Source organism: Grampus griseus (genome assembly GCF_964374135.1).
Source record: "Grampus griseus genome assembly, chromosome: 10".
Lineage (NCBI taxonomy): Eukaryota > Metazoa > Chordata > Mammalia > Artiodactyla > Delphinidae > Grampus > Grampus griseus.
The window spans coordinates 102,665,679-102,677,760 of record NC_139004.1 but is presented as its reverse complement, the minus strand read 5'-3'; the positions used below and the strand labels follow the sequence as shown (position 1 = coordinate 102,677,760).

The 12,082-nt window shown below is 58.4% G+C and overlaps 1 long non-coding RNA gene across 2 annotated transcripts; it reads left to right on the top strand.

Annotated features, from left to right (window-relative positions):
- LOC309829171 lies at positions 1-11,068 on the top strand. 2 transcript variants are annotated; one of them, XR_014297384.1, is made up of 3 exons: positions 1-145; positions 501-794; positions 10,633-11,068. It is a non-coding gene; the product is annotated as an uncharacterized lncRNA (long non-coding RNA). The 2 variants fall into 2 exon arrangements; XR_014297385.1 differs by lacking the exon at positions 1-145 and adding an exon at positions 158-397.
- The last annotated feature ends 1,014 nt before the right edge of the window (positions 11,069-12,082 follow it).

Below are 12,082 nucleotides of genomic sequence, written 5' to 3'. Positions count from 1 at the left end.
GCCAGGCCCGGCTCCGCCGGCGCGCCCCCGTCACCCTCTCCCAGGCCAGCTCTGGGCAGCGCCAAGGGGGCGCGGGCTCGGGCTGGGGGCCTCCTCCTGCCTCTGCGTCCGGCTGTCCGTTCGTCTGTCCGAGGCCCTGGCGCAGGTAAAGGCGCGGGGACAGGGGTGCAGAGCCCCATCCCGCTGGGAACCCACGCGTCTCCGGCCCTTGGGGCCCGTCTGCCCTGGCCGCCCGCGCGCCTCCCGCTCCGCTCCACTCCAAGGCGCGCGGGGCCCGGGCTTCTCGAAACTCCGGTCTGCGGGAGAGGAGGCCGGCGCCCGCCGAGTAAGGCGCGCCAGGGCCGGGAGCAGGAGCTCGAGGCCGCGGGCGCCGGGCCTCGGCAGCCGGACCAGGCAGGTGAGCGGCCTCCGTGCCTCCCTGTTCGCGCGCCCCGAAACGCGTGCGGTCTGGCCCAGACCCGCTGTCTTTCCGTACGTCTGTTTCTCCTCCCCGCCTTTAGCTTACGATTCATCAACGCCTAAAACGCGATCGCCGCGAAGCCTCCCAGCCTGTTTCGTCGCCTCGGAGCCCAGCAGGAGCTTCTCAAAGACAACATGGCCTCGGGGACAATACCCCGTGTCCGGCAAGGCTGCCCCACAGGAGCTCAAACCCCAGGACCGAGCGCGGGAGGCCCCCGACCCTCAGGCCGGCCGCGAGGCGGTGAACGCCGGAGCCGAGCGGAAGCTTACCGCGGGGCCGCGATCGGAGCCTCGGCTCGCAGGGAGGTGGTCGTTCCCAGCCCTCAGGAAAGCAGGTAATCGCCTTTTTCCCCCCAAAGGCGCGGTTCAAATTATCTCCGGTTCTGGGTGGGTCTGCAGTTTCATCACCGCGAGCTCGGCTTCAAGCTCCTCCGGGGCAGCCTGAAGCCCCTCCGGGGCAGCGTCCTGCCCACTGCCGGGATGGAGGTGACCCGCCCGGGTGGGCCCCTGCCCGAACGGCAGCCCTTCTCTGCCCGCCGGCCTGGCGCAGCACGGAGCGCGGGCGGGGATTTAATTACCCCGATCGGCGGCTCAGAAAATCGCCGCGAAGAGGAGCTTAGCTGGGCAGTTAAGCAATGCTCGAGCAGGGGCCTCGGGAGATCGGCACCAGCCTCCCTTCCCGCAATCCGGGCCTAGAGAAAAAAAGGGAAAGGGGAACCCTACCAGGGTCTCTCGAGGCCGTGGGGTTGCCTCCCTGCAAAAGGCAGGCAGGCAGCCGGCTTGTCTGAGGCCTCCACGTTGGCTGGAGCTCCTGCGTTGGACGCGGGACTGCTGCGTTCTCCAGCAGGAACTAACCCGTCTGGGAGAGAAAAGCGGGGCACCAGGCCCCAGGGCCCCTAGCTGGCCCATAATGGGGGGGGGGGGTCCCGCTGGTTGAGTGTGCCTGCCAGACAGACCGATGGACATAACCAGGCGCCTTGCCCACCGGGCAGCGAGACCATCTCATCACTTCGGATGGAAAAAACCTCCAGGGAGGGTCAGGTCAGCTCCCAGGATGGACTGGGGTGGGCATCCTCGGGGCTTCGGAGGGCGGATTTATTTCGGTTTACGGCCTCGGACTTTGGGGTCTCCAGAACACGTTTAGAGGGACACGTTCCTTTTTTCCTTCTTTTTTTTTTTTTTTTTTTGTTCACTCCCAAGTATTGTTGCAAATGCGGGCCGTTGCCCTTTGGTCGCACTAAAGCTGTCACTTTCCTTACATGGGAACAAGATTTTATAAAGGACTGGGGAAGGGCAGCGGCAAAACTGAATTTTCTAACGACCTTTTCCAAATGACTGGAGATTCCCTAGCAGAACGCGGCTCGGAGCCTCCCGGGTGCAGAGATCCGATGCCCGGTTCTAGAGACCCTCAAGGCCTCGGCCCCGGCACTCAGCTGCCCAGGTGTTCCCCATCCTGTGCGACCCTCCCCTCCCTGCCCTTTGTTTCAATTTGGCTCACCTGAGGCGGCCCCTCTGGGACCATAAGTTTGCCCTCTCTCTGTAACCTAATTCTCACCTTTTCCCATGGGCATCTAATTGGCCGGCAGTGGACGGCGCGTTTAAAGAAATCCGTTTGCTTAGGGGCTGCCTTTCTTAGGGATATTTAATTTGCAGCACAGCGGCCTCACTGGCAATGTGCCTTGAGGGGTACTGAGGAGGAAGTGGGGGCCTCTCTAGCCAGAGGGGTTCAGATGTCCCCTCTAAGGCAAGGCCTCAGATCTTCTCGGGCCTCAGCCATCCTCCAGAGGGGCTCCCCAGTGAGGCGACCAGGGATCCAACAGCCCCTCCTGCTCTTTCAGGTTCACTTCCAGCCCCCAAAATCTGAAGTCTCCCTCTCCTCCCGCCACCATGCTAATTCTCCCACCCCAACCGTTTTCCGGGCCTTTTTGAATTGTAAAGACCAGGGTCCAACGTCCTACTCGTGTCCGCACCCTGGGTGCAGGCTCCTCGGAGACCCTGTATCTCTTTACGAGGTTCTAACCGCCACCTCCAAGCCCGACAGCAAGGGGCCCTGCTGAGACCTGCAGACAATCGAGCCGCGTTTCTCCCTCCTCCATGAACTGCCACGGTGTGCTCGGAGGCCGGGCAGCCCCGCAGCCCAGCAGCAGGACAACTGGTAAATCCGTTTCGTTAGACGCAATTTGTTTGCAATTTGTCAACCCGTCTGGGAAACGCTCCCCAGACGCCTGGGCAGCCGCACTGGCCCTACGTGCTTCTCGAATCCTGCCTGCTCATGAACGAATCCCAGCGCGAGGTGCCTGCGTAGACCCAGAGCTCACTGCCAAATGTTCCCGACCCCGGGAGACGTGGCTTTTTCCAAAACAACGAATTTCCTTCCGTGTTTTCCGGGAAAGGAGCGGCCGCCACATCCGGGGGCCCTGAACGCCAGAGCTTTCCCCTCGCTGCCGAGGCAACCTGGAGTTCAAGCCTGGCCTCCGCCGAAGGATTCTAAATGCCCTGGGTCCAGACAGACCAGACCGCCGCCGTCTACGCCTCCCGCCTCCCGGAGGCAGATCCCGAGACCGCGGCGGCCCCATTCTTATTGAAATCCCACTAAAAGGATTCCGACTCCGGCTCAGGGCAGGGGGGAGACTTCCAGACCCCGTGCTCTCCCCCACCCGCACCCCAGCCACGCAGGATAAAGGGCCGCGGGGCGCGGCGCCCGGGGGCGCACGCAGGAGCGCGCCGGGTTAAGCCGCGCAAAGCCGGCGCACGGGACCAGCCGGCAGGTGCAGCCGGCGAACGGCGGCCCGGCTCGGGCGCATCGCCGCCGCGGCCCGGAGGTGGGGGGCGGCCCAGACAAAGGGCCCAGCACTGGGGCTGGGCGGGGCGGGGCTTTGCGGCTCTCGGAATAACCGGGCCTCGAGGCCTACGGCTCCGTCCGAGAAATGGGAAGGCGGCAGGCCCCAGGCGGGCCTGCTGTCCACAACTCTCCAAACGCTCCCTCAGGTTTAGGCCCCTATGACCTGGGGTTCCAGGCGCTGGTATAGCCAGGGCGAGCCCCGAAGGCCACACTTAAGGGGCCACTGGGCCAGGCAGACCGCGCGATTAGGGTGCCAGCTGGGCCGAGCCTGGGGGCTGGAAGGGCCCTGGCCAGGCGGAGAAAGGGCGACTTACCGAGCGAGATGTGGCGGGCGGCGCCCCCGGGCGGACGGGGCCGGGGCGGAGCGGGGCGCACAGCGCGGTGCGTAGCGAGCGGGGCCCAAAGGATCCCGCGCAGGCTGACGGCGTTACCAGGGGGGCCCGGGCGGCGCGGCGAACGGCCGCATGGTGCGCGTCGGGCCGCTTTTGTTCGCCGGGTGGATGACGGGGGCCGGCTGGGGTGGGGGCGACGGCAGCCGGGAGATAGACTTGAGCGGCGTGCCCCGGCGGCGCTGGCCCCGCCGCCTCCTTCTTGCTCCTGCTGCTTCTCCCTCCCTCGGCCGCAGCACCTCTGCTTTTATTTCGACAGCACTTTGAGGGGGCGCGGGCGGGAGCGCCGCAGGGGGGCAGGAGGGTGCCCGGGGTTCTGTGCCCTGTCTCCCTGGTCCAGCCGCCGGGCCGAGGGGCGGTAGGCACGCAGGGTGCACACACCCTACTCGCCACTACTCCAGACCACTCCCGCCCTCGCAGGGGCGCACACACAGGCGCACCCCTGCTCTCCGGGATGCGCGCTCAGAAAGGCCGGCCGTCTCTCTTCCGAGACTCTCACCGGGGACCTCCAGAGCTGTGGGCACAGGCGCTCACACACGCACGCACACAGACGCCTGCGCCTCCTCCTCTAACCCGCCTTCAGGAGTGCTCACACAGCCACACACATATCCGTGCACACGCGTTAGCACACACAGCTGTGGCCGCGTGGACATCCTCAGGCAGGAGGTCTGGGCCACACGGACATGAACACATGCACACACTCAAATGTAGCTTGACACACACACACATCTGGCACACACACAACTGCCTCACTTCCAGGCTGACTTGGCTAAGTGCAGACAAAGCCCCTCTCCCTGCCCCACCTGCACCCACCCCTAACTCCCCAACTCCAGACACCAGAGCATTGTAGAAGTGGAGTTTGAGGCATCTCCCTGGCCCGTCCCAAAGCAACCCTCCAGGGGGAGGAGGGAGGGAGTAGAGGGCTTGTCCTTGGAAGGCTGGGTGGAGGAGTTGGGGTATGGAAGGCTTCACCCCAAGAAACTCCTGGGTTTGGGAGCTAGGAAGTCTAGTTCTTGAACTTCCAAAGTTCCTACCAGGAGATTCGACACGGCAGCTGAAGTCCCATCCCAGCTGCCCAGGGAGAGTGAAAGTGCTGTGGGGACCTTTGGCCCAAAGAGAAAGCGCTTTGCCTTGGAGAGACTGGGAAGTCCCTGCCCAGGTGCGCCCAGAGAGGAGGTGTGTCCAGCCTGCCATCTCTGGGGGCATCTGCTGTGTGTGGGTTTTTCTTTGAAGCTGGCGGTGACTGTACTGCCTGTGCATGTGCTCTGGGCTGCGTGCCCGTGTGTGTGTACATGTGTGAGCACATGGGAAGGGAAGTCTGCAAAACTGAGTCTATTAGTATGTCCGTTTCTTCTTGTGGGTCCCAGACAGTTCGTGTATTGAGGGTCTCTATACCGTGGGTCCCGGAGAGTTTGTGTATTGTGTGTGGGCGTTTCAGAACGTGACCCCGAAAGTGCACTTGGGAGGGAGTATCTGTGGCACTGGATGTATGTATCTGTGAGATCACTGTGTCCATGGACCTTGTGATGGGAAGTGGGTATTTCCAAGTGTTTGTCTATAAATTGGCGTCTGTCCCTGTGTGGGTCAGTAGCAGTGTGTCGCTGGGTATCCTGCGTCTATGAATCGTGGTCTGTGCCTGTCTTGAACAGCACAGGCACGGGTGTGTATCATTTTATGTTAGAACTGACGGTGGGAGGGTGGAGAGTGTATTCAAATGTGTCTGCATATCTGTGTATAGCTCCATGTGGAACTGATGTGTGTTGGGTGGGGTGTCTGTATCTGTGTATGTGGGGTGTGGGCGTCTGTGTGTATGAATCTATCTTTGAACGATGTAGGTTCCCCTACCCAGTGTTACTCTGTGTCTGTGGTCTGTGGAGGAGCGTGTCCCTGGGTGACACTGTATGTGTGTCTTCCCAGATGGCCTGCCGTAGCCACACTTTCCCTAACCAGCAGGGCAGGCAGCCAGAGGAGCTCCGGGGTGCCATTTGTGAGGGTACTTTCTGTCTGTCTGTGGGAGGGGGAGATGAGCTGATAAGGCTTATCTGCCTACACCAGCGCCGTGCTGAATAACTGCTCTAATGAGGTGGCCTCTCTGGGACCACCCGCTCCCAAAACCCCAGCTCTTTGGGGGAGGGGGAGGGGGAGGGGAGCCGGTCCTGGGGCACAGGAGCGCACCCCCATGAACCCAGCAGGGGCTGTGTCTACAGGGCCTTCCCTAGTTCTGCCCTGTTTCCTTGGAGGGGGTTCCAGGTCTCACACTCCCCAGCCCAGCTGCCATCTCCCGGCTGGGCTGGGCCAGTGAGAGCTGGCTGCAGCCTCCCAGCCTCTGGTCAGCGGTCAGGAACACGGCTTGAGAGGACAGGAGACGTGGGGCCCTCTGGGGTGGATGGAGAGACATGGAGAGTCTGTGATAGAAAGGCTCAGAGAGATAGGTAACGGGGACGAAACGGGGGACACAAGGACAGATTTTAAAAAGTAACAGTGATAGCGGGACTGGTGAGGGGTGGAGGGGTGGGTTGGGGACACACAGGGACAGAGAGAAACAACTAAAAAGTGGCAGAAAGGGTCAGAGGGATGGGAAGAAAAGCAGGCAAAGTGTTAACCAGAGAGAGACACGGACAGAGAGACAAGAGAGAGATAACAGAGAGGATACAGAGAGGAGAGAGCACGAAAGGACAAAAATAGAGATGAGAAGAGAGAACCCAGAGAGGCTCGGAGACCTTGGTGGGTGGAGGGAGGGAGGAGAAAGGGCCCCAGAGAGAAGGAGGGGAAAGTGGGGACACGAAAGATGGGCTGGGCGGGGTGGACAGACTGAGACGGAGGGACAGCCAGGGGCCCCGCGCGGAGAGCCCACGAGATCACTCAGGGCGTCGGGCGGGCCGGGAGGGCGTGAGCGCAGAGCCCGCGGGCCGGGCGGGGCACCAAGGCGCGGGGCAGCAGCAGCGGGCAGGGGGGTCTGCGCGGGGCTGCGCCACTGTCCGGGGTAATTTTTCATCTCGGCCGGCTAATCTTTGTTCCCGGCGAAGATAATGAATAGCCAATCGTTATCTGCCCGGCTCCCGGAGGCTGCCCGAGAATGGGGTTGTACAGGGCTGGGAATTGTTTCCAAAGTGCCGCGGAATAAATGGTGTTCCTTATCTCTGCCTTCCAGATTATCGGAGCCCTTTCAGAGCGCGCACAACAAATGCGCCCGCCATCGAATGCATCATTTACCACCGCAGATCCGCGCGTTGATGGGCAGGCAGATAGCCGTCTGCGGGGGGCACTCGGGCGCCTGGTGCCGTGCCGCCTGCCTGCCTGCCAGCGGCACCCGAGTGTGAGCCCCCGGGTGTGCCCGGCGTGTTTGGATGGGCAGGCGGGTGTGCCAGTGAGTGGGCACTGAACAAGCAAGGGCGTTAGTGTGCACGCGGGCGCTTTGAACAAGTGGAGCGCTCATGCTGTTTGGGGATGGCCCAGGTGAGGCTGCTTGAGGAAGGAGTGTTGCACGTGACCGTGTGGGCATTCATGTCCCTCAGGGTGAGTAGACACGTGTGTGAAAGAGCAGCTGTGCAAGCGCGTGGGCACAGGTGTGTGTGGCGGGCGGCACTGTGAGTGCCTTCATGAGTCTGCCCTCCGCAGGGCCGTCTAGGGGTGCACACAGGAGGTGGTGTCGCCTGCCACCAGGGCGGGGTTGTATGTGTACCTTCAGGCATGGGTGTGTTACGGGGCTCGGGGCCACGCATCCTCTTAGGCATGTGCATCCTCACATGCCTGTGACTACCAGGAGTGTGCACCCAGCATGGGGCTTGGGGTGTGCACAGATCTGCGTGAGGGTGGTTGTGTCCTTGTGTATCTGTCATGTGTGCTACGGGGCGCTGCTAGCGGGGCAAGGGGGCAGGGGCCTGTCCCTGTGCCTGCTTGGGGCTGGGGGCGGGACACACGAGCTGACCACCGCCAGGACAGAATGGTGCGTGCGGGTGTGACAGACGCCACAGTGGAAGGAGTGGTTTGTGCCGTGTAACAGGAGTGCTTGTGACCCAAACGGGGTGTGGGGGTGTGTGGGTGTGTGAGGGAGAGGGGTCTTCCGAAGAGTTTGGCAACACCCAGGGGTCCCAACCCGTCTCAGTGGGACGCCCTGCCAGGGGCCCCAGAGCCTCGTCGCTCTGCACCTGGGGTAAGAGAGACCAGAGCCCAGCCGCCAGAGGTCCCCGCGCCGTGAGTGACACGCGCCGCCGACAAAGGCTGTATTTTTCCGGGCTCGCGCCCCGCCCGTGTACGCGCTCGAGAGCGCGTGCGATGATCCCCATGGCGACGCAGATAGCGCCGCAGCCATTTTCCCTATCTCCCCGGAGTCTATTATAAGGCGGGATTAGCTCTTCTCCAGGCAGGTCAAACCCAAAGTCACATAACCTGCGGCGCGGGCCCCGCCCCCGCCCCCGCCCCCCGCCGCCCCTCCCCCGCGCGGGTTGGTCTCGGCCCGGCGACCCCGGAGCGGCGGCCGGTGCGCAGGCGCAGAGCGCCACCTGGCGGCCGCGGGTCTCCGACCGGGGTCTGGGGAGACTGCCGCCGGGGTGCGAGCTGCCAGGTTGGAGAGGTGGACCGGGGTCTCTTCCTCCAGGAGCTGGGCTCTGCAGAGCGGGGGCTTTGTTCTGCCACTGCTGTGCCCCCAGGGCCAGGATGGCCCTCAGTAGATGCCCCATAACCGTTTGTTGAAAGGATGGGCCAGCAGGAAATTATAGACGTGCCAACTGTCAACGTCACACAGCTTAGTTGGCAGCAAGAAATCATTTATTAGAAGTACCCTCTGAACTTAGAGTAAAAGCCAAACTCCTTTGGAACATACATACAGGGCTTGCTGACCCCTCAGACCCGGTCCCTTTCTCTTGCCTCCTTCCTGTTCTTTGGGGCCAGAACTTTCCCAGGCCAGGACCTCTACCCAGATGTCACCCCCCCCCCCCACCGAAAGGAAGTGTTGCCCTCCTCTGCCTCACTTTTCTCGGTCTATTCTATGTATTCTTTTATAGTGAGTACTTAGCACAATGTGAAAGCGGCTTGTCTGCTTGCTCCCTGGGGGGAGGGGGTCTGTCTTGTTCCTCACCACAGCCCAGCGGCTGGAATCCTTTGGGGACAAGGGAATGAGGGCAGATGGGCCGGACCCGGCACCTTCTCTTCACCGTTATACCATCCCACCACCCACGCCCTGGCCCCGGGGTGCCTGGCTCCACTGACCTGCCGCAGCCTGCAAGTCTGGGGTCGGGGGCTTGAGGAGAGAGCACCGCGGAGACCTCCAGCATGTGCGCCCACTGTGCCTGTGAGGGCACCGACAGCCCCGTCCTCAGGGTGCCCGGCCTCTCTCCCCAGGCCTAAGCCCCCGAGACTTCACTCATAATACAAGGTAATTATACCAGCGTTGTCAAGAGGCGACAATGATTTATTGCTGCGCGTGGGCTCGGACAGCACGGTGTCTAGAGCCAAGAGAAGGCCACAGCCCGAATGGGCTTCCAGGTGGAGCTCGACCTGCCCGTCTCCCTCTGCAGGGGCTAATCGGGCACCAGGCCAGGCCCACCCCACCCAGGGCTCTGAGAATTAGCTCCCTACTCCTCAGGGGTGCCCCCATTCTCTCCTGGAAGTAAGTGGCTCAGGATCTAGGGCCAGGACTTCCCCAGCACACACTGCACACTACCCCTCCTGGCTGGGTGGCCTTAGGCAAGTCGCTTTCCTACTCTGAGCCTCAGGTTGGCCCCCGGGGTTGTTACGAGAATTACTCACGAGCATGTATTTAAAAAGAGTTTTGTAGCCCAGCCTTTGAAAATTGGCAGCCCAAGTCTCAGGGGCTCATGCAACAACTAATTGTTAACAATATTCTGAAGTGGGAGATTTCACATAAAGAGACTCATTTCCAGCTTCTCTTGAAAAACTGGCTACCCTGGGCCCACATTCTGCACAGTGATGCCATAAGGGACTTGGTATCGCCTGCCCTGGTGGCCCCAGTGTCCCCATCCACCCAATTCAGGCCCCTGGGTCAGGGACATGTCCCTCATAGAAATACTGGGTGCTGTGGCTGTGTTGCTTTCAGCCTTCCTTCTCTGCACACTTTGGGGGTATTTCCAATATCTTTCTCCCTCCAGGTACTGTAAACCACTTAGTAACTGGTTAGTTAATAAGTCCAATCAGCACTTTAAAATGGTGTGCTAAGCCACACTGTTTTTGACCCTGGGTATACAGTGTTGAAAACAATGGCTATGGTACCCATCCATGGATTGCCTCAGGAGGCAAGCCGACTTGACATCAGTTAATACATTGTCACAAACTGTGATAGGAACTGTAACGGGGAAAGACCACAGATGTACAAATATTGAACCCAGGCTTTTTTGCAGAGACCTACTCTGGGCCAGGTCCTCTGCTGAGAGGTCAGGGATGTGGACTGAGACCAGGTATGGTCACTCTGTGCAGGCAGCTCACAGGGTGGTGGAGAGGCAGGCACATCAAGAGATTCTGCTCATTCTAGTCTACGGGCATTGGAATCCCAGGTGCCGGCTTGACAAAAGGCACCTAACCCAGTCTGGGAACATAATATATAAAGAGTGTCTGCAAATCAATAAGAAAAAAATACAATTAAAAAATGGGCAGGGACTTCCCTGGTGGTCCAGTGGTTAAGATTCCATGTTCCCAATGCAGGGGACCCAGGTTCAATCCCTGGTCAGGGAACTAGATCCCTCATGCTGCAAATAACCCTCCATAACTAAAGATCCTGCGCGCCACAACTAAGACCCAGCACAGCCAACTAAATAAATAATTTTTTTTAAATGGGCAAAGGTATGAACAGAAAATTCATAGAAAAGGAAATAGAAAGGTCTCTTAATGAAAACATGCTTAATCTCAGTCAGAGAAATGAAAATTTTAAATACATTGACAGGGACTTCCCTGGTGGCCCAGTGGTTAAGAATCTGCCTACCAATGCAGGGCACACGCGTTCGAGCCCTGGTCCGGGAAGATCGCACATGCCGCAGAGCAACTGAGCCCGTGTGCCACAACTACTGAGCCTGCAGTCTAGAGCCCATGAGCCACAACTACTGAGCCCACGTGCTGCAACTACTGAAGCTCGCGTGCCTAGAGCCTGTGCTCCGCAACAAGAGAAGCCACCGCAATGAGAAGCCCGCGCACCGCAACGAAGAGTAGCCCCCACTCCACACAACTAGAGAAAGCCCGTGTGCAGCAACAAACACCCAACACAGCCAATAAATAAATAAATAAATAAATTTATTAAAAAAATACGTTGACAGATTTGGGATGAGAGAAATGTTCTAAAATTAGATTGTGGTGATGGTTGTAACTCCATAAACTTACTAAAACTCATTGAAATGTATGCTTAAGTTAACTTTATGGTGTGTAGATTATACCACAATTGCTTAAAAATAAATAAATTAAAAACCACTTTGAGATAACATTTTATACCTATCAGTATTAGCAAGTATCAAAACTTCTGGTTACATATTATGTTCCTGAGGGGGTGGGGGAGACAAGCTGGCGGGTGTCAACTGATGCACTCAGGGTGGCGTGGGAAATGTGACACTATCAAATTTACAAATGCACTTACACTTTGAGCCAGGAATTCCATTTATAGGCCTTTATCTGATAGATAGGCTCTTACACTTGTGAAATTTGTAAGGAAATTCATTGCAGCCTTGTACATTATGGCACAATTGGAAACAAAAGATGCTCACGTGGAACAGACTCTTAAAAATATACAGCCAAACAGTGGAGTGTTATGCTCCTGAAGAGAGAGAGAAAGAAAGAAAGAAAGAAAGAAAGAAAGAAAGAAAGAAAGAAAGAAAGAAAGAAAGGGAGGAAAGAAGGAAGGAAGGAGAAAGGAAGGAAGGAAGAAAGAGAGGACGGAAGGAAGGAAGGAAAGAACAGAGAGAAGGAGGGATGGAGGGAAGGGGAGAAAGGGAGAAAGAAAGAAAAAGAAAGAAAGAAAGAAAAGAAAAGAAAAAGAAAGAGAAAGAGAAAGGAAGAAACAGAGAAGGAGGGAATGAGAGAAGGGGAGAAAGGGAGAAGAAAAGGAAGGAAGGAAAGTAAGGAAGGAAGGAAGGGGGAAGGAAGGAAGGAAGAAAGAAAGGACAGAAGGAAGGAAGGAAGAAAAAGGAAGGAAGAAAGGAAGAAACAGAAGGAGGGATAGAGGGAAGGAGAGAAGGGGAGAAAGGGAGAAAGAAAGAAAGAAAGAAAGATAAAGAAAGAAAGAAAAGAAAGAGAAAGGAAGAAACAGAAGGAGGGAACGAGAGAAGGGGAGAAAGGGAGAAGAAAAGGAAGGAAGGAAAGTAAGAAAGGAAGGAAGCAAGGGGGAAGGAAAGAAGGAAGGCAAGAAAAGAAAAGAAAAAGGCAGCTCTTTCTGTAATGGATATCAAATGATCCC